The sequence below is a fragment of the Mobula hypostoma genome, chromosome 10 (genome assembly GCF_963921235.1).
Source record: "Mobula hypostoma chromosome 10, sMobHyp1.1, whole genome shotgun sequence".
Lineage (NCBI taxonomy): Eukaryota > Metazoa > Chordata > Chondrichthyes > Myliobatiformes > Myliobatidae > Mobula > Mobula hypostoma.
Genome location: NC_086106.1, coordinates 33,454,983 through 33,477,267, shown reverse-complemented (window position 1 = coordinate 33,477,267; position 22,285 = coordinate 33,454,983). Strand labels below are relative to the sequence as shown.

At 42.1% G+C, this 22,285-nt stretch overlaps 1 long non-coding RNA gene across 1 annotated transcript; it reads left to right on the top strand.

Moving 5' to 3' along the window:
• Positions 1-1,618: 1,618 nt before the first annotated feature.
• LOC134353271 (uncharacterized) lies at positions 1,619-9,294 on the top strand. Its single transcript, XR_010019569.1, has 3 exons — positions 1,619-1,711; positions 2,176-2,333; positions 8,876-9,294. It is a non-coding gene; the product is annotated as an uncharacterized LOC134353271 (long non-coding RNA).
• Positions 9,295-22,285: the final 12,991 nt, after the last annotated feature.

The following is a 22,285-nucleotide window of genomic DNA, read 5'->3' as shown; positions in this document are numbered from 1 at the left end:
GATTTCATTCCAATCTATCCAGAGATAGCCAGGAAATGCCCTGCAGTAATATCTCTTCCTACTCCCAGATTAATACTCTACCGTTTCCATCGGGAACATTTCCTTCTCATCTCTTTGTGAATACAGTACATGGTGCTTGGTTGCTGATTTCAAGCAGAAACATACCTGATGCTAGGTACATAGTATTGTCCTCTATGTTCCATTTGGCCTCTAACGCTGATTATGCGGCATCCAGTGCTCAAAAGAATTGAGAAGGCCGAAACCATTGACATCAGCGAAACCTGGAAGTGTTTCGTCTGCCACCATCCCTGTTCCTAGTACAGTAGATGGCTGAAGCGGAAATTCATGTTCGCTATAACATGATCTTAGTTAACACCTGCTTCTCAGTCTGCCTGAACTGAACTGCCACTACAAAGCTTATCCTTGTATTAGTTCTGAGCACCCATGAACATGGCATTGCCCTGCCGAAAGCCCTCCAGTCTTTCACATTTTATATAACAGAGACTATGCCATCGTGTTCCAGAAGAGAGGATATTTGACTTACCTTCCCTATGCATTTTGACATACACGAGTTATAGATCTGCCAAAGTCTCTCTGTGAAGATATTTATCTTGAAATTGAGAGCTTCCACAGCCTCGTCCTTGCCCTGTCAATCTCGTTATACCCTGCCCGATATCTCAAGCTGGATCGCTTTTCAGACTCCTTGGCACAATAATTGACAGTCTTGTGAAGGTCCCAAACATTGTAACCAGTTCAGTAACTGTCTGCACCTTTCCTTGTCTATTTATATTAATATGCTACTTTAATCTAGATGTTTAGGTGTGTGTTTTAAATATGCTGTTAAATATTCTCCGTGACTTTTCTGTGAATGTTACTGTCATAACCTAAGTAAACACACCTCAGTGAGAACTATCATCCACCTAACTGCTCCTCTCGGCCCCGGGCTTTCCTTCAGCCAAACTCGATGTCGGAAGCTTTGTGTGCATGATTCAGCTCAGGGCCTGGCTGATATGGTTAACGCGCGAGACAGACTGAACATCAAGAGAACAGTGTTCAAATTTAAGAAAACACCGACTTAGACTGCAATGGGCAATAAAGGGTCCAAGATTAACTGATCTGCAAGAAGGGTGGAACTTGCAGTTACGTAAAAATTGTTGCGTCAGTTGCAGTCCAAACTCAATCCAATGTTGCTGTATCCAACATTTTGAATTCCAAATGATCATCAGAAGTGGCGTTAAAAGTCAGTTTTATATTATCCTGGCTCCTCTGCAGGTAATTGAATTTTGAGGATTCTACGGTCTTGCTCAATAGGGCCCAATGTATTCTATTTAGCACTGCTCACCACAGTTAATAACCACTCAGTTGACAGTACAGAGAAGAGCAAGTGAATGCTGGCCATACAATGACAACATTGTAAACATATGAAGGGATATTAATAAATGAAAGAATAGGCTATGTTCCGACAAATATTGTATCGTGTCAGGAGCTCAGTTTAGAAGGGAAGTGAAATATATATTTAAAGCATCAATGTGTTCGAAAGAGATGAAAGAAATTCGTGGATGCAGATTACTGCAAAGTCACGAACTAAAGCTGCAGCCAAAGGCGAGTAGTATAAGTAGTATAAGCTTGCGTTTAAAAGAGCAAAACACACAAGTTGAAGGCATGCTGCAACTACATAAAGCACAGCCCGTCAAAGGAAAGGGGGTCACATGTATGTACTGAATTCTATACTTCCTTTACTCTGTGGGATGTGATAAGGCTGCTGGGTATATGTTAGGAGTGGGAGGTGAATAACAGCGCTCTCCCTCATCTGTTCTCGCTTTCATGATTTTGAAAAAGGGATTTCACCATCTGGGTTTGTGTTATGTAAAACCCGGATCAAGTGGATACGTGATAAGTTATTTTAAAAATATATCAAGTAGAATTGACAAGGGCGACACAGAACTATTTTCTTTAGTTAGAACATGGTCTAACTAATCGAGTCATGCACGCAGTGAAGTAAGTTTGGAATTACAGTACGCATTAAGGATGCCACTGAACGAATATTAAATTGAAATCTGAAGTTGAGAACAGTCTGATTAATGAGTACGTCAAGGGAAGTGGGTTATCGGCGTATTTGGCTTTCTGCTAAGAAAACATATAAAATCCAGTAAAACTCTAATCTATCGATTTCAGCAACCTGTGAAATTCCGGAAGACTTGGGCGACTATTCAGGCGATGAAGAACGATTAGAAAACCTGGATGAAGATGTTGGTTCTTCTTCAGCGCTTATCACATTTGTGATCCTCTTTATGATGAGTATGATGTACAGCGCATTTTCAACGACTATTAAGGTATTAACGACTTTCAATGGTCCGATAGTCTATGCAAACACATTAAAATGTTTGCCGTATATTTCACATTTCGAGCTGTGAATTAATCAGTCTAACAGAAACATAATTCATGTTTCTCCCAGTGTGTGGTTGGGTTTCAGTGAAGCTTCCCTGGCGCTTACAGTCCATACCTAATATCTCTCATGAACGTGACGTCCCTGCGTAAAACAATTAAAAGACCATTGCCGAAGATTACAACAAAAGGAAGGAATTACTGACAATGCCAGCGGGATTTGTCAAGCAAATGCGATAAACAAGAGAAGGAAAAAAGAGCATGATGTATTTTAATTCATTTTCTGAATGTGTAGATTCTTACATTCACTCTTAGATCAGTGTGTGTGTGTGTGTGTATGTGTGTGTGTGTGTGTGTGCGTGTGTGTGCGTGCGCGCGCGCGCGCGCGCGTTTAATTGAGAGAAAGGCACAGAGAGAGACCAGGAGCTGTAAAGGAGACGAGAACTCGTCGATAAAAACATTCATTTATGCTTAAACTTCATTGAAGTGAAGAAAGGAGGGGCACATTGATTAGGAAGCGATGCGGTATTTCTCGGTTAGGAATCTGGTGAGAAAACAGTCATTTTCCAGCAAGTTATCAGCGTGTCCAATTTTAGGGAGAGTAAATGCAATTAGAAAGTTGAATGGTGGAACTACTAAATTGGTATTTAGCAAATATCAATGAGTTATGCTAATCAACACAGGTGACGTTTACAAGATTGATAACTGATCAATGAATAAATGGTGGTAGTCAAATTTTATAATGAAATCTCTATAGAATTCTGTTCACATACAGAGTTATAACAAACAAAGAATACAGTGATGGTAAAAATGGATGTGAGGATGTTGCATAGAAGCAGAGGACAGGTGATTGATTCCTCGAGTTGTTTTTTTCCACATAATAAAATAATTCTTGATTCGGATGAGCATGCAACCTATGAAGCTTACACGACTAATACAAATCAAACATATTCACTTTTGAAAGATTCGCCCACAGCAGTAATAGCTTCCTTGGCGAAAATATTCCATGTGAATCTCAGTGCCAGCAGCCATGGAATATTTTTAAAGTCATTCCCACCTTATTGCATCATCTTCATCTAGAGGAAATAAGCTACATTTTGTTAACCTTCAAACGTGTGGAGATTTATAACAGAAGACGCTGAATCACTGGAAATACTGAGCAGTTTAAGCTGTATCTGTGAGAAGCAAAATACAGTTAACAATTGAGTTTGAAACCCCTTCTTCAGAACTTGCGAGGAGACAAAGAAATTTGTAAAGTACAATGTTTCTGACAGTGACAGCATAAAACCAGGATGACCACGGTGATAAGATATGAACAAGATTGCCTGATCTAAGTGTTAATGAGAGCTCTTCGAGAATTAGAAAGCAAGGAGAGGTACACAGACATAGGAACGAGCCAGAAGAAACTGCTGAAGCTGGCAATCGGGCACAGAAACATACTACTTGAGGCATTTGCCGGGTCATGCAAGATTGTGAGGGGAAAGTTTCGGAAGTTGAGGCAGTATATCAGAACTGAAGTTAAGAAAGAATGTAGCCTCTATAAAGAGGAGAGCAGAAAGTTGACCCAAAAGGCTGAAGGTGAAAATCTTACCTAGCCGAGGTGACAGACATGGGCAGAAGCAGGTAAATGTGAGGAGGGAGAGAATTTGTTGAAATATAGAGGCAGGTATGTGATAGGTGGAGGCAGACAAAGGTAAAGCAAACAATCAGACAGGTGTACCCAGGCGGGGAGGCGAGAATAAATATGGAGACTTAGGATGGATGCTGATATGCGGGGATAAAAGAGCTGCACCTACTGGAATTTGACAATTAGTGGGTATAACTAAGGGGGAAAATAATGTATGAGCTCTAAAATGTTTAGCAGGGTGACAATCCCGGCATGTCGGTCTGAGCGCGTCCTTTACTCAAAGCGAAATAAGTGGAGAAAGAGGCAAGCTGGGTCAGTAATACCAACCAACTACTGATATAGACAGATAAATCAAGTTATGTAAATTTGTTGAACTCATTACTCTGGGAATTAAAAGTATGGAGTCTTATATCGGTGGTGGGCAAACTATTAGAGAGGATTGTTAGAGACAGCTTTTACGAGCATGTAGCGAAATGCCTTTGTGTGGTTCAGGCAGTGCCTCGCGAGAGAGATTAACTTTTTAAAGGAAGTGAAAACAAGAAGGATTAAAGATCGAGCAGTAGATGCGGTGAATATTCATTTTAGTCAGGCACTTGTCAAAGTTTCCCATAGTAGGCTCAATAAGACTGTCAGGATTGAGGCGATCCTGGGACAGTTGCTGCATAATTTGGAACTGGCTTGCCCACAGAAACAGAACCGTGGCAGTAGATGGAGCGTATTCCGACTGGAGTTCCATGAATAGTGATATTCTGCGGGGTAAATGTTATGGCATCCCTGCTCTTTGCAGTTTTTACAAATGAAGAAGTGGAAGGACGTTTTAGTCAGCTTATGAATGACACGGATTGGCGGTTTTGTGGATATTGTGGAAGGTTTTCATATGTTGCAATTGGATATTAACAGATGTAGAGCTGGGCTGAGAAGCGGCAGATGGAATTCAATGCAGAAAATTGTGAAGAGGTTCACTTTGGAAGGTAAAATTTGAAGGCAGACTACAGGGTTAAAGGCAGGATTCTTACCAGTATGTTGGAACATAGGGGCCTTGGTGTCCATGTCCATAAGTTTCTGTGCAATCGATAAGCTCGCTAAAAAGTATATACTGTGTTGGCCTTTATGAGTCAGAGCATTGGGTTTAACATCCTCAAAGTAATCTTACAGCTTCATAAACCTCTGTTCTACCACACCGTGTTGTGCTCACTTCTGGTCGCCTCATTAGAGGAAGGATATGGTTACTTTAAAGAGGGTCCAGAACAAATTTACCAGGATTCTTGCAAGATCAGAGAGCATGTTGGAGTATGAAAGTTACTGCGTGCTAAGGCTTTTCACTTGGCAACGTTGGGGGATGTGAGGTGACCTAATAGCAGTCACACACACAAAATGATGGAAGATCTGAGATTGTATCAGTACATCCAATTGAACATTGTCTTTTTTGTGTGTTTTCCCCCAGCCATCAGTCTGTGGTTTTTTACTGCCATGTGCTCTTGTTTGTTTTCATTCCTCATGTGCTCCTGTCCCCACTCCTGCTCTACTCCGGCCCCTATATTACTGTGTACTCCGCCTCTCACCTGTTTCTCTTTATTACCTGTTTTGCTGCCACTTCTGTCTCATTGTGCTCCACCTATCATCTACCTCTCTGTTGATTCCTCAGTGTATTTTAGACCTGTGCTTTCACCTGTTTGTCGCCAAATTGTGCCAGTGAATTTTCCTGAGCCTTTCTAGCATTCGTATCTGTGCTCTGTCCGTCTGAATATCGACTCTGCCTGTTTCCCGATTCTGGTTTTTGGACTTCTCTGGATGTTTTGATCTCTGCCTGAACTTTGACGCCGACTTTGTTTACACCTCTGGATTTGTTACTCAATTAATATCACTGTGTGCACAGTAGTGGGTCTGCGATTGGATCCCTGCTCCAGCATCCTGACAATATGTCAGGCAGCATCTATGTTAAGGAATAAAGAGTCGTTGTTTCTGGTCGAGACCCTTTATCAAAATTAAAAAGGCAGAGTGAAGATGCCAGAATATGAAGGCTAGCGGAGGGGAAGGTTTACACGGCAGAAAGGGATAGGTGAAGCTGCGTTATGCGGAAGATAGGTAACTGGAAAGGGAGGACGAAGTGAAAATCTGTGAAGTGATAGGCGGAAAACATAAAGGGTTGAAGGAAAAATCTGATAGGAGAGATGAGTAGATAAATGGGAGAAAGGGTAGGAAGAAGGGAGCGGAAAGATATTGGAATTTAGAGAAATCGATGTTCATGCTGGCTACCCAGGTAAAATATAATGTATTTCTCCTCCAACCTCAGGGTGGCGTGATATTGGCAGCACGGGAGGCTATGAACTGACATGTCAGAATGGGAAGAGAATCAGAAGTAAAGTGAGTGGCCACCTGGAAATCTTGCTTTTTTTTCTGAATGGAGCGTAGGTCGTACTTTGGGTCTCACTAATGTAAAGATGGACGCAGTGGGAGCACTGGACACAATAGATGGCTCCGGCAGTGTTGCAGGTGAACGGTTACCTCACCTAGAAGGCCTGTTTTTATGACGCTAAATTGTGGTGCGGGAGAAGGTAGTAAGCTGGTGTAGCACCTCTTCCACTTGCAGAGACAAGTGCCAGAAGGGAGATCAATGGGGAGTGATGAATGGACAATGGAATCACGGACGTGTTTATATAAGTGTAAAAAGATATTAAAAGGCATGGACAGAGTGTACAGCAAAACGCTTTTTCCCCAAAGAGGCAATGGTAAAAGGAGAGGATATTTTAAGTTGACTGGAGGAAAGAATAGGGAGAATATCAGACCTAGGTTTCTTAGGAAGAGGGTGCTCGGTGCGTGCAATGTTGTGACATGCTACGGTAGAAGATGCCGATAAATTAGAAATATTTAAAAGACTCTAAGGGAGATACATGGATGTGAGTAAAATGGAGTGTTATGTTGAAGGCACTATTATATTAATCTTAGAGTATGTTTAAAAGGCGACAGAGCAGTCTAATTTGCTAAAAGACCTGCATTGTACCGCACTTTTCTCTGCTCTGTGCTCTATGTCCAGAAGAGGTTCAGTGAACTTATACTCAAGGTAGAAACAAATTTTAGCCCTCTCAGTATATTGCTCCCAGTCATCTCTGTGGCAACAAAGTTCTGCGTATGTCAATGCAGTTTTGTCTTACATCGTCTATAATGACCGCTGAGTAGGCATTGCAATTTGGATGTGAAGTTCTTTGAAAGGACACGGGACTTTCAATGCCGGTATGCTTCAATCTAGCTTGAAAACTGATTACTACCATAAATTAGACAATAAAGGATGTTCTTGCTCCACTTTGGAAGAGTAGGAACAAATGACCATCTCTTTGAATGGGAGATTCCAATGTAATTTTTTTCCCTAGCTGAAATCATCTTCACATCGACCAATAATTATCCTTCCACATATCTTAGTTAATCGTGATAAAGGTATTTCCATGAGAACTCGGATCAAACCGATGTACTGTAGTGTATTTTTGAGGAAAAGATGGCACAGCCTTTGCTTCAGCTTGCACCCCCCCCCTCACCCCCCCCCTCACTCCGTCAACGGGCCTTCCAGTACCGTAAGGATTGTGGTATCGGAGCTTCCTGCGTTCACAGAGAACTCATACATTTTATAAATTTCCCCATCACCTTGTCTCGTCTTCATGTATTCTATTTCTAATCTTTCCCTTTGCTTTTGAACCTCTTCATTTCTTTTTCAAGAGATAAGTAAGCCGGATTCTTAACTTCAATTTCACAACCGCCCCATCCAAAGAATTGCGCCTACTATTTCCACTAGCTCCATCAAAACTCCAGACATAGACATACATTTCCTTTGATCAACTCCTTCGTGCCTCCATACGCCATAATTTCTTTCTCAAAACCAGTCTGACACTGCTTCATGCCACTACAGAACGTAACATCGCGTCCTTTCATTGCATGCTATTATCCAGAGGCCCATACAATTCAGATACAGCAGAGTTTCAGACAAATACAGAATTTTTATAGTCTAGTACAATATATTAGACGTTCCAAGGGCTGTCTCCTCCACACTGGAGACATCAGTTGAGGTTCGATGATCACTTTGCAGAATATCTGCATTTGATCCTCGTAGGTGACGTGGAATGTCGAGTTACTTGCTTCAAAACATAACCTTTCAATTCTTGCTCGTGAGGCAAGTTACTCATTCCAATGAAGAAACTACTAAACGTTTGCCGTATTTTCAGTGCAAAAGAAAGTTGTCCTTCATTATGCAGACTAAAAATATGGCATTATTCAAAGAGTGCCTTCGGGCGCACGTTATACTTTTCGACATCTATCTGTTGTGTAATGAAGCCGAGTGCTCCATAACACACCTTGATCACTTACAGCCTTGTTTTGCAATATTCCTCCTTTTACGTCCAGCGGTGCTGACCAACTACACAACAGTACAAAACCTGCCAAGGGAAAATTCATTTTTTGTATTTAACGCAGATGGTGGTTCTTGCTCACGGAAGTAATATGTAAAGCTGTAAACAGTGTAATTTAGAGTGTTAGTTCATTGAGGCGGGTTAAAGAAAATATGAACAGTCACAGACATTACACCACGCGGCACCAGGTGTCAGATTAAGTAGCAAACGGTAAAATACACCAACTCCTTCACATTTGACATGTGACGGATCAAATGTTGATTGGAAACATAGAGACCCAACGAGCCCATCGACCAATCTTTTTCCTGTAAAAATGTAGCCTCTAGCTGATAATAAATCAAACAATTTACAAGGAAAATATTAAAACATTTTATTTTGTTACTGTAGTCTTTCTATCCATTCGGTCGGTTTGACTGTTTGCCTCTCCCGGATGTTCACTGGATTCTCTGTTCGTGTTCTATCATTACAGGTAAATTAGAGAATGCTGACGCAGACGCATTTCAGCTTTTGTTTGCATGGACCCGAAGTCAAATGAAGACATCAAACTAATGGTGACTGTCCTGATGAAGGTCTCGGGCCGTAAAGTCGATCGTTATTCTGCTCCATAGATGCTGCCTGACCTGCTGAGCTCCTCCAGCATTTTGCATGTTGCTCTGAATTTTCAGTGTCTGCAGAATCTCTTGTGTAGATAACATCAGACTGCTACATTTATAATAGCCTTGATACTGTGTGTGTGAATTTATAGTTCTGTTTCTCTTTATCCTATCAGCTTGTTTCTGATTTCTGCTGTGTCAGTGGCTGGTTTTGGTTGGAATTTCACAGAACAATTACAAAGCAATGAAATTGAAAATGTATTCCTCTGAATAATGTAAAATAAACTGGGATGAAATAATTGTCCAGCAGTGAAAGATTGGAATCTACCACAAATGTGAAAGAATTAAATGACCTTGCAATTTGGTATTCCAATTTCATACTTCAACAAAACTATCAGTTTACTTTGACCTTGTGAGCGACGCCCTCTTGTGTGTCAATGCAAGGAGCATTCGTAACAAGATGGATGAATTAAAAGTGCAGATTGTTATTAACGAATATGATATAGTTGGGATCACAGAGACATGTCTCCAGGGTGACCAAGGCTGGGAGCTCAACATTCAGGGATATCCAATATTCAGGAGGGTTAGACAGGAAAGTAAAGGAGGTGGGGTGGGGTTGCTGGGTAGAGAGGAGATTAATGCAATAGAAAGGAAGGACATAAGCCGGGAAGAGGTGGAATCGATATGGGTAGAGCTGCATAACACTAGGGGGCAGAAAACGCTGGTGGGAGTTGTGTACAGGCCACCTAACAGTTGCAGTGAGGTTGGGGATGGTATTAAACAGGAAATTAGAAATGCGTGCAATAAAGGAACAGCAGTTATAATGGGTGACTTCAATCTACATGTAGATTGGGTGAACCAAATTGGTAAGGGTGCTGAGGAAGAGGATTTCTTGGAATGTATGCGGGATGGTTTTTTGAACCAACATGTCGAGGAAGCAACAAGCGAGCAGGCTATTCCAGACTGGGTATTGAGCAATGAGGAAGGGTTAATTAGCAATCTTGTCGTGAGAGGCCCCTTGGGTAAGAGTGACCATAATATGGTGGAATTCTTCATTAAGATGGAGAGTGACATAGTTAATTCAGAAACAAAGGTTCTGAACTTAAAGAAGGATAACTTTGAAGGTAAGAGACATGAATTAGCTAAGATAGACTGGCAAATGACACTTAAAGGGTTGACGGAGGATATGCAATGGAAAGCATTTAAAGATCGCATGGATGAACTACAACAATTGTTCATCCCAATTTGGCAAAAAAATAAATCAAGGAAGGTAGTGCACCCGTGGCTGACAAGGGAAAATAGGGATAGTATCAATTCCAAAGAAGAAGCATACAAATTAGCCAGACAAGTGGCTCACCTGAGGACTGGGAGAAATTCAGAGTTCAGCAGAGGAGGACAAAGGGCTTAGAAACATAGAAACATAGAAAATAGGTGCAGGAGTAGGCCATTCTGCCCTTCGAGCCTGCACCGCCATTTATTATGATCATGGCTGATCATCCAACTCAGAACACTGCACTAGCCTTCCCTCCATACCCCCTGATCCCCGCAACCACAAGGGCCATATCTAACTCCCTCTTAAACATAGCCAATGAACTGGCCTCAACTGTTTCCTGTGGCAGAGAATTCCACAGATTCACCACTCTCTGTGTGAAGAAGTTTTTCCTAATCTCAGTCTTAAAAGTCTTCCCCTTTATTCTCAAACTGTGACCCCTCGTTCTGGACTTCCCCAACATTGGGAACAATCTTCCTGTATCTAGCCTGTCCAATCCCTTTAGGATTTTATACGTTTCAATCAGATCCCCCCTCAATCTTCTAAATTCCAACGAGTACAAGCCTAGTTCATCAAGTCTTTTTTCATATGAAAGTCCTGCCATCCCAGGAATCAATCTGGTGAATCTTCTTTGTACTCCCTCTATGGCAAGGATGTCTTTCCTCAGATTAGGGGACCAAAACTGCACACAATACTCCAGGTGTGGTCTCACCAAGGCCTTGTACAACTGCAGTAGTACCTCCCTGCTCCTGTACTCGAATCCTCTCGCTATAAATGCCAGCATACCATTCGCCTTTTTCACCACCTGCTGTACCTGCATGCCCACTTTCAATGACTGGTGTATAATGACACCCAGGTCTCGTTGCACCTCCCCTTTTCCTAATCGGCCACCATTCAGATAATAATCTGTTTTCCTATTTTTGCCACCAAAGTGGATAACTTCACATTTATCCACATTAAATTGCATCTGCCATGAATTTGCCCACTCACCCAACCTATCCTCTTAACATCCTCCTCACAGCTAACATTGCTGCCCAGCTTCGTGTCATCCGCAAACTTGGAGATGCTGCATTTAATTCCCTCATCCAAGTCATTAATATATATTGTAAACAACTGGGGTCCCAGCACTGAGCCTTGCGGTACCCCACTAGTCACTGCCTGCCATTCTGAAAAGGTCCCGTTTATCCCACTCTTTGCTTCCTGTCTGCTAACCAATTCTGTATCCACATCAATACCTTACCCCCAATACCCTGTTCTTTAAGTTTGCACACTAATCTCCCGTGTGGGACCTTGTCAAAAGCCTTTTGAAAATCCAAATATACCACATCCACTGGTTCTCCCCTATCCACTCTACTAGTTACATCCTCAAAAAATTCTATGAGATTCGTCAGACATGATTTTCCTTTCACAAATCCATGCTGACTTTGTCCGATGATTTCACCGCTTTCCAAATGTGCTGTTATCACATCTTTGATAACTGACTCCAGCAGTTTCCCCACCACCGACGTTAGGCTAACCGGTCTATAATTCCCCGGTTTCTCTCTCCCTCCTTTCTTAAAAAGTGGGGTTACGTTAGCCACCCTCCAATCCTCAGGAACTAGTCCAGAATCTAACGAGTTTTGAAAAATTATTTAGGAATTATTTAGGCTTAATTAGGAAGGGGAAAAAAGATTATGAGAGAAAACTGGCAGGGAACATAAAAACTGACTGTAAAAGCTTTTATAGATATGTGAAAAGAAAAAGATTGGTTAAGACAAATGTAGGTCCACTACAGACAGAAACAGGTGAATTGATTATGGGGAGCAAGGACATAGCAGACCAATTGAATAATTACTTTTGTTCTGTCTTCACTAAGGAGGACATAAATAATCTTCCGGAAATAGTAGGGGACAGAGGGTCCAGTGAGATGGAGGAACTGAGCGAAATACATGTTAGTAGGGAAGTGGTGTTAGGTAAATTGAAGGGATTAAAGGCAGATAAATCCCCAGGGCCAGATGGTCTGCATCCCAGAGTGCTTAAGGAAGAAGCCCAAGAAATAGTGGATGCATTAGTGATAATTTTTCAAAACTCTTTAGATTCTGGACTAGTTCCTGAGGATTGGGGGGTGGCTAATGTAACCCCACTTTTTAAAAAAGGAGGGAGAGAGACACCAGGGAATTATAGACCGGTTAGCCTAACATCGGTGCTGGGGAAACTGCTAGAGTCAGTTATCAAAGATGTGATAACAGTACATTTGGAAAGCGGTGAAATCTTCGGACAAAGTCAGCATGGATTTGTGAAAGGAAAATCATGTCTGACGAATCTTATAGAATTTTTTGAGGATGTAACTAGTAGAGTGGATAGGGGAGAACCAGTGGATGTGGTATATTTGGATTTTCAAAAGGCTTTTGACAAGGTACCACACAGGAGATTAGTGTGCAAACTTAAAGCACACAGTATTGGGGGTAAGGTATTGATGTGGATAGAGAATTGGTTGGCAGACAGGAAGCAAAGAATGGGAATAAACAGGACCTTTTCAGAATGGCAGGCAGTGACTAGTGGGGTACCGCAAGGCTCAGTGCTGGGACCCCAGTTGTTTACAATATATATTAATGACTTGGATGAGGGAATTAAATGCAGCATCTCCAAGTTTGCGGATGACACGAAGCTGGGCGGCAGTGTTGGCTGTGAGGGGGATGCTAAGAGGATGCAGGTGACTTGGATAGGTTGGGTGAGTGGGCAAATTCATGGCAGATGCAATTTAATGTGGATAAATGTGAAGTTATCCACTTTGGTGGCAAAAACAGGAAAACAGATTATCATCTGAACGGTGGCCGATTAGGAAAAGGGGAGGTGCAACGAGACCTGGGTGTCATTATACACCAGTCATTGAAAGTGGGCATGCAGGTACAGCAGGTGGTGAAAAAGGCGAATGGTATGCTGGCATTTATAGTGAAAGGATTCGAGTACAGGAGCAGGGAGGTACTACTGCAGTTGTACAAGGCCTTGGTGAGACCACACCTGGAGTATTGTGTGCAGTTTTGGTCCCCTAATCCGAGGAAATACATCCTTGCCATAGAGGGAGTACAAAGAAGGTTCACCATATTGATTCCTGGGATGGCAGGACTTTCATATGATGAAAGACTGGATGAACTAGGCTGATACTCGTTGGAATTTAGAAGATTGAGGGGGGATCTGATTGAAACGTATAAAATTCTAAAGGGATTGGACAGACTAGATGCAGGAAGATTGTTCCCGATGTTGGGGAAGTCCGGAACGAGGGGTCACAGTTTGAGGATAAAGGGGAAGCCTTTTAGGACCGAGATTAGGAAAAACTTCTTCACACAGAGAGTGGTGAATCTGTGGAATTCTCTGCCACAGGAAACAGTTGAGGCCAGTTTATTGGCTATATTTAAGAGGGAGTTAGATATGGCCCTTGTGGCTAAAGGGATCAGTGGGTATGGAGGGAAGGCTGATGCAGGGTTCTGAGTTGGATGATCAGCCATGATCATACTGAATGGTGGTGCAGGCTCGAAGGGCCGAATGGCCTACTCCTGCACCTATTTTCTATGTGTCTATGTTTCTATGTTTCCTACTATCCATATTCAATGACAAAGGAAAACTTAGGAGTTGTTTTGAATTGACTCTTCGTATCTTCTCAATTGTCTGCATTTCGAAACAACGTTTATACTCAAGGTTCTGCACTAAGAAAAGGTTATTGAATTAAGCAAAGTATAATTCTCTGTGTCCAGCAGTTTAATCAGTTATCTACCTTGATAAAAGAAAACTCAGGTTGGGGGATGCGTGATTATAACTAGCAAACCACGTAGACGTATTATAAAGAAATTGCGCCAATAACAAACCTTAAAGGAGATCTATTGGATTTTGAAGCAATTGCATTGTTCCATTTAAGTGATTCTCTCAGACTGGCAGTCTACAAAGGAACATACTGATTACTACTTCTGTTTATGTTTATTCATACTTTGCCACGAGAGTAGGTATTCCATATGCTGTGTGTCTGCAGTTCCGAATAATTTCCAAATCTTTCCTGGCGCTAATACATGGGATGGTGCCCAATCACATAATTTATATTCAAGAGCTCAAATAAAACAAACAAATGAACAGTTACCTGCTAATCAGTTCCCTCTAGTGCTCCAACCACTTTCCCTTTCTTCCACGGCATTCTGTCCTCTCCTATCAGATTTCCCCTTCTTCAGCCCTTGATCTCTTTCACCAATCAACTTCCCAGTTCTTTACTCGAACCCTTCCCCGTCCCCGTGTCTCCTATCACCAGCCATTTTGGACTTCTTCTTCCCCTCTTCTCAGCCTCTTATTCTAACTTCTCCCCTTCCTTTCCAGTCCTAATAAATGGTCTTAGCCCGAAACATCGACAGTTCACTCTTTTCCATAGATGTTTACTGGCCTACTGAGTTCTGCCAGTATTTTGTGTGCGTTGCAACCAAATGAATATGCTGTGCTCCAAAGTAGAACCAGCTTTTCTTTTTCCTACAGGAGTACTAAATACCGCAGGATTGTGAAGAAGTTGTTCATTGCAGAAAACATGGAATATTAATGTAAATAGAATACAGATTATATTCTACAAACCTTTAGAATAAATACACGAGATGTACGCTTGCTTTTGTAGTGCGTAAACGTTTGATGGTAAATAGGCAACATCTTTTTTGGTTCTCGATATTACATGATGGAAGACCGAGATCACTGAATTTTCAAACAAATGTTACGGCCAAGGTATACACCTGTCACGATCCGTAATGCACGTATTCGTACGCATATAATTACACTATCAGAGAGAATGGCAATTGAAAGAATCCTGCCACGTTCTCGGCCATAAACAAAACCTGCCCTGTTGACTTTCTATCGCAATCAGCAATCACGGAGTGGCCAGAATTGTGGGCACTCGGGGCAGAAAATTGTATTACTGGAGCTCGGAAGGTACGTGACAACTCACATTGGAAGAACAATGTAGCTGTAAATATATGCATTACTCGGTTCTTGATTTACACCGGTAGTCCAATTTGTTTTTGAAATTTTCCGCATTTTTATCGGAAATAAGACTGCCTTGAGATTGATCAATTATCCGTGAAAGGAGACACTGCGTGTGCCCTTGATGTGTAACAATCAGAGTAGGTGATAGAGCGCACATACTCTCGCCAAAGCAACGGGGGTCAGGATCAGAATCTTCAATCCTCACAGGAATCCAGGAGAAGCCAAAATCTGATATTACTGGCCGTCAAGGCAGAAGTTGCTTTGAATCACTCGACACCATAAAATCACAGGGAAATTACAAGATCTCATCAACAGATTATATGCTTATCGCAGTTTTGACTGATACTATTTGTTTCTTACTTGTGACATATTATTGTCAGAATGTCAACAAAGAGATTTCCGTAAAATGCCAATTGACTGCTTTTTTAACCACTGAAAATTCCGGTCTAAAATTCATATGCCTACGAATACTTTTTAAAAATACTGTATCCATTTCAATGCTACTCTGACTATTGATAAAACCGAACCACAATGCTAATTAAATCCGCATGTTGAGTAAAGGAAATTAGGTAAAGATTCAATTCAGACAAGCAACGTCTTTTGAGGCTGACGATCAATCAAATAATCTTTTAGAGATTTTGCCGTGTTGCCAAAAAAATGAAAATTATTAAACCGGTGTAGTTAATTTTAATTATGACTATTACAAATTAATTAAATATTCTACCTTAATCCTATGTTAATAATTTTAATCAAGCTGTTTGCATATCGTTGTCGACAAAATGTAATCAGTAACTTTCCAAACAAATGTTTTAATAAAACTTAACTATATTTAAATTAAAGTGAACGGGCGGCATTTGTAAATTGCTGTCGCGATGCGCTTCGGAATATGCTATTTGATATTTGAAGACATTCATCAAAATGATTGCTTTTTCATCGACGCTATTGCCAAATACTGTCGTATGAAAGTCAGGGTTAAAATAATTTCTGTCACAAAATCATAACATGAGCGAATGAAGTGAAGTTTAAAAAGTTCGTGCAATGGTTCATTCTTTCGGTCACAACAGGTTGTGGTGGAATTTTAGTTACGAAACCTTGATGGTTTTCTGAGGGCCAAACCGCGCCTCAGAAGGTTTGAAGGTTATGACAAAAATGATGAAGGTAGAGAAGTGCATGTGTTGTATTTGGATTTTAGAAATGTATTTGATAAGATTCTTCAACGCAGGCTTTTCCAGACAGACGTGGGGCGTGGGATCCATGGACACTTAGCTGCACAGAATAGAATTAGCTTTCCGGTAGAAGTCAGAGCGTGGTGGAACATAGAGGGTATTCTTCCTGGAGGTTGGTGACGAGTGGTGTTCCGCAGGGATTGTTCTGTAACACCTACTTTTTGTGTTTTTTTAATATAGATGAGGAAGTGGAAGGGTGAGTTAGTACATTTGCCAAGGAGATGGGTGTGGAGGAGGAACGGTGAGTTAGTATGTTTGCAAAGGAGACGGGTGAGGAAGCGGCAGGGTGCGTTAGTAAGTTTGCAGATGACACAAACATTGGCGGTATTGTGATTAGTGCAAAAGGTTGTCGTAGGCAACAACGAGATACAGGCAGAATGCATAGCTGGGTGGAAAAATGGCAGATGGACTTTGGACTGAGGATTTTTTTCAGGAGCTGTGAGGTAAGGTTGGATCTCTATTAAACTCTGGTTACACCACATTTAAAGCTTCCACGTCTTTTCTATAATAAAGCAAGTTTAGTTCTGCTTACTTCAGTATCGGAAGGATGTGGAAGCTTTAGAGAGGGTGCAGAGGAAATTTAACAGAATCCAGCCTGGATTGGAGAGCATGCATGTGGGATATAGGGCTTTCCTCTTTGGAGCGAAGGTGGATGAGAAGCGTTTCCGGTTACGAGAAGCATAGAGAGCCCCATTTCTCAGTGAGGCAATGGCCAGTACTAGAGGACATACGTTGAAGCAGAGTAGAGTAAAGATTCGGGGAGATGCCAGAGATTTTTTTTTGTGTTTGCTTTGAGAGTGATGGGTGCCTGGAAAGCTCTGCCTGCGATGGTGGTCAGGAGGAACATTTAGAGACTCCCAGATAGGCACATACGGTGGATTATGGTTAAATGGGCCATTGCTTAATCGGGGCAGCAGCTTATTTGGGACAATTCTGAAGGGACAAAAGCTGTTCGAAAACAGCAGCCGGGATTCCCTTCATTTATTTAGCACACTACCCAAGTTCACTGAGACACAAGATTGCTGCCAAAGTTTCTAACTAGGGTCAGTCGCGTACACTTGTGTGGCGAACATTGTGTTTAGACCGAACAATTTTTATTAGCGTCTGTTGTGTGTGTTTGTGTCCATGAAGCAGTGTTTTTGTCACTGTTAGCTGCTCAGAAGTAAGCAGGAAAACAATTCGGAAATGCTTTGCTCACTGCGGTTTCAAATATTCAGCCGTGGAGAGGGCCGGGAGTGAAAATGTAACAATTTGACAACACCAACAATTAGAAAATTAGATTTATTAGATTATGAAGACACGCAGTCCTCTTTATTGTCATTTAGTAATGCATGCATTAAGAAATGATACAATTTGTTTCTCCAGAATGATATCACAGAAACACAAGACAAACCAAGACTAAATAAAACTGACAAAAACCACATAATTATAACATATAGTTACAACAGTGCAAAGCAATACCGTAATTTGATGAAGAACAGACCATGGGCGCGGTAAAAAAAAAGTATCAAAGTCCCTCGAATGTCCCATTATCTCACGCAGACGGTTGAAGGGAGAAACTCTCCCTGCCATGAGCTTCCAGTGACGCAAACTTGCCGATGCAGCATCCTGGAAGCACCCGACCGCAGTCCGAATCTGAGTCCGTCCGAAAACTTTGAGCCTCCAACCAGCCCTCCAACACCGAGCACCGAGCACTAACTCTGCGGAGTGCTTCGATCCCGGCCCCACCAACAGGCAATAGGCAAAGCCGAGGATTTGGGACCTTCCCCTCTGGAGATTCTCGATCGCACAGTAGCAGCGGCAGCGAAGCAGGCATTTCAGAAGTTTCTCCAGACGTTCCTCCGTGCTTCTCACGTCCGTCTCCATCAAATCAGGATTGTGCACGGCCCCTATTTAACAAATACGATATCAATTCGGAGCGGCCGCGCGCACTGCGTCGCGCCGCTATCTTCTCCTCCCCTCCCCTTCAAAATGCGAAGAATTTGAAGGTTTCGACAATTATCTCGAATGTTTTGAGTGCATTGTATTAAGGTGCCTGCGCTGAAATGTTCAGTCAATAAAAAGAACAGGGCAGCCTACACTGTGGATGAATTCCTACAATTATAAATCCTACGAACTAAACTTTTATAGTACTATAATAGTATTCGTAGTGCTCTAATTTGTTATGTATTTCATTTAAATTATTTGCTACTCATTTAAACCATAGTTTGCCTTTTTTAATGTTTTAAAATATTTCCATGAAACTTCCCCTAATTGGGGCAGCCACTCAATTGGGCCAAACTGTACTGGTCCCGATGTGTCCTAATTAAGCGGAATCTACTGTCCACTTGAGTAAGTGAAGGGTTATGGGATCGATAGTGCTGTAGATTTATATAGGTCGGCACAACGTTTGTACCAGGGGCTGCACAGTTCTGCGTCCATGTTTACGTTCAGTGTGCTATTCAGGATCGGAATCAATTTATACTGAAACTCATTAGCAGATATTTACACAAGCTAGAGCAATGGGGTAGTTTTTTTTTAAGATAGCGGTCACGTTAAGAAAGCACAAGGCTTTCTGAAGGAATTCGAGGAGCTCGACATTTAAAAGCTAATTGTCACATGACAAAATATGGGGATGATCAGTGGGAGATTATTGGGGAACTGAACGTGGTTTAGAGATTGACAGAGTCACAGAGACAGGAAGGGTAAGATTGGAAAGAAAGTTGAGAAGAGAGACAAGAATTTTAAAACTGCAAACAACAGGAATTCTGCAGATGCTGGAAATTCAAGCAACACACATAAAAGTTGCTGGTGAACGCAGCAGGCCAGGCAGCATCTCTAGGAAGAGGTACCTCTTCCTAGAGATGCTGCCTGGCCTGCTGCGTTCACCAGCAACTTTTATATTAGAATTTTAAAACTGTCTGATTGGGTTTCAAGGATAGGACAACTGATGTGGTAAATATTCTGGACTGGGTCAGATGAGTTAAAGGGTGGTGCGCGGCGGAAACATGGTGCTTTCGCGGTTGTAGAAGGCAAATGAAGGGATATAAACGTAATGTCTGTCTTCCAACAGTGCCGCCATCAACGTCTAGGGCTTTCAATGTCGTGCTTGGTGACAATGGGGGAAGCAATGTTACAGGGCCATGCTAACCAGTGAGTACATGTCCGTATTAATCCCACCTTCCAGCACTCGGCTGAAAGCCCCAGAGATCGTTCCTGTGCTCCTCCAGACACATTTTAAATACTGTCAACGACTCTGTTTCACCGCTCCCTTTGGACACTGAATTCTAGGCAATCGATATTCCCTTAGAGATAAAATCAATCTAGATCCCTTGAAATCCTTTCACCCCTTTAGTTCCTTTATCTTAAAAGTGTGTTTTTACTTTTATATGCCTCCAATAGAGAGACAATTTAACCATTAACCATTGCCAACAGCCCCGTTACCACCACAACCACCCCCCCAATACACAGAGAGAGAGAGAGAGAGAGAGAGAGAGAGAGAGAGAGAGAGAGGGAGAATCACTATAAGCAAACAAATCATAGTCGGGGACTTCATTCAAGTTTTTTCGAAAACAACTATGCCCAATCAGAAGCCCTGTAGAAACCACGAGATCCGCAATCTGTTGAGGGCCCGATCAGCGGCATTCAGGTCTAGCGACCAAGTAAAATACAAAAGGTTCACATACAATCTCCGGAAAGCCATTTCACGGCAAAACGTGGCAATTTCGGACCAAACTTGAACCATGGAAGGATGCTCGACCACTGTGGCAAGGATTTAATGTTATTTCCTCTTACAAAGAGAAAATACGGCGACATGGATGATAACAACGCTGTCAGGACGCTGGAGCAGTGATTCAATCGCAGACCCTGCACTGTGCACACAGTACTGTTAATTGAGTAACAAATCCTGAGGTGTAAACAACGTCGGCGTCAAAGTTCAGGTAGAGATCAAAAAATCCAAAGAAATCCAGAAACCAGAATCGGGGAAACAGGCAGAGTCGATATTCAGACGGATAGAGTTCAGATACGAATGCTGGAAAGGCTCAGGAAAACTCACTGGTACAATTTGGCAACAATCAGGTGAAAACACAGGACTAAAATGCACTGAGCAATACACAGAGAGGCAGATGATAGGTGGAGCACAACGCGACAGAAGTGGCAGCAAAATAGATAATAAAGAGAAACAGGTGAGAGGTGGAGTACTCAGTAATACAGGGGCCGGAGTAGAGCAGGAGCTGGGACAGGAACACATGGGGCATGAAAACAAACAAGAGCACATGGCAATACCAAACCACAGACTGCCGGCTAGGGGGAAAACGCACAATAAGACAAAGTTCAACTGGAGGTACTGACAAAAGCTTAGTACCCGGATGGGCTCAGTGTATTCTATGTTCACTTGACCATCAAAACATGGATGATCCTTCACGAACTCACACAGACCACAGATGGGTTACCTGGTTGAGTGTTAAAAACCTGTGATGATCAACTGGCTGAAATGTTCACCGATAATTTTAAATTCTCACTTCGGGAGTCTGAGGTGTCTCCACATTTTTTTTTAGAAGTTTCTGAAGATTCGGCATGTCATCTGAAACTATGACAAATTTCTGTAGATCTGTGGTGGAACATATATTGACTGGTTGCATCACGACTTGGTACAGAAACAGCAACGTCCTTTAACGGTAAGCCTTACGAAAGGTAATGGATACGACCCAGTCTATCAAGGGTAAAACGCTCCCCACCATTGAGCACATCTACACGGAAAGCTGTCGCTAGAAGGCAGCATCCATCATTAGGGACCCCACCACCCAGTCCATGCTCTCGTCTCACTGCTGCCATCAGGAAGAAGGTACAGGAGCCTCGGGACACACGCCAACAGGTTCACGAACAGTTATTATCCCTCAACCATCAGGCTGTTGAACCAATTGGTATAACTTCACTCAACTTCACTCATCCCATCACCGAACCGTTCCCACAACCACTTGATTCACTTTCAATGACTCTTATCGTTATAATTTATTTATTTCTCCCTTTTGTATTTGCATAGATTGGTCCATTTTAAACATTGGTTGGTTGTTCATCCTGTTGGGTGCAATCTTTTATTGATTCTGTTGTTTCTTGGATTTACTGAGAATGCCCACAAGAAAACGAATCTCAGAGTTCTATATGCCAATATATAATTTTCTATAATAAATTTACTTTGAAACTTGAACTTTGTAATTTAACACTAACTCCTAATGCACAGTCATGCCATATTGAAACACAAAGGCTCCCAGTACGAGTCCCTGTGGAACACCAGTTAGCACCTTCTAACAATCACAGAAAAACCCTTCTGAGGTCACCAGAAACCCTCATTTTAACATCATTCCCTGAATCAAATTAACATCTTAGATTACATTTCTAAATTGGAACTATTGTTGGCCTTACTGACGTCAATGTCAACCACATTTATTGTGGTACCTCACCAATTGGAGCTGGAGTTGGATGTAATCAAGACCATTCTGGAGGCTGAAGATACTACGGACGAGACTTTTGAAGAGGTGGTCATACCCAGTGTATAGCCTTTGGACAGTAAACTTGTGGCCACCAGGAGAGGTAGTGGAATATAAAGTCAGTGCAGGGTTCTCCTGTGGCCACTCTCCTGAGCAACAAGTACGCTCCTTTGTATACTGCTAGGGGTGGGTGACCATCAGATCACGGCAGCAGCAGACAGACTGCTGACACTGTGGCCGGCTCTGAAGCTTGACAGGGAAGGATAAAGCCAGGCAATGAAGTTATAACAGGGGACTCAATAGTTATGGAGACAGAAAAGATATTCTGTAACGACA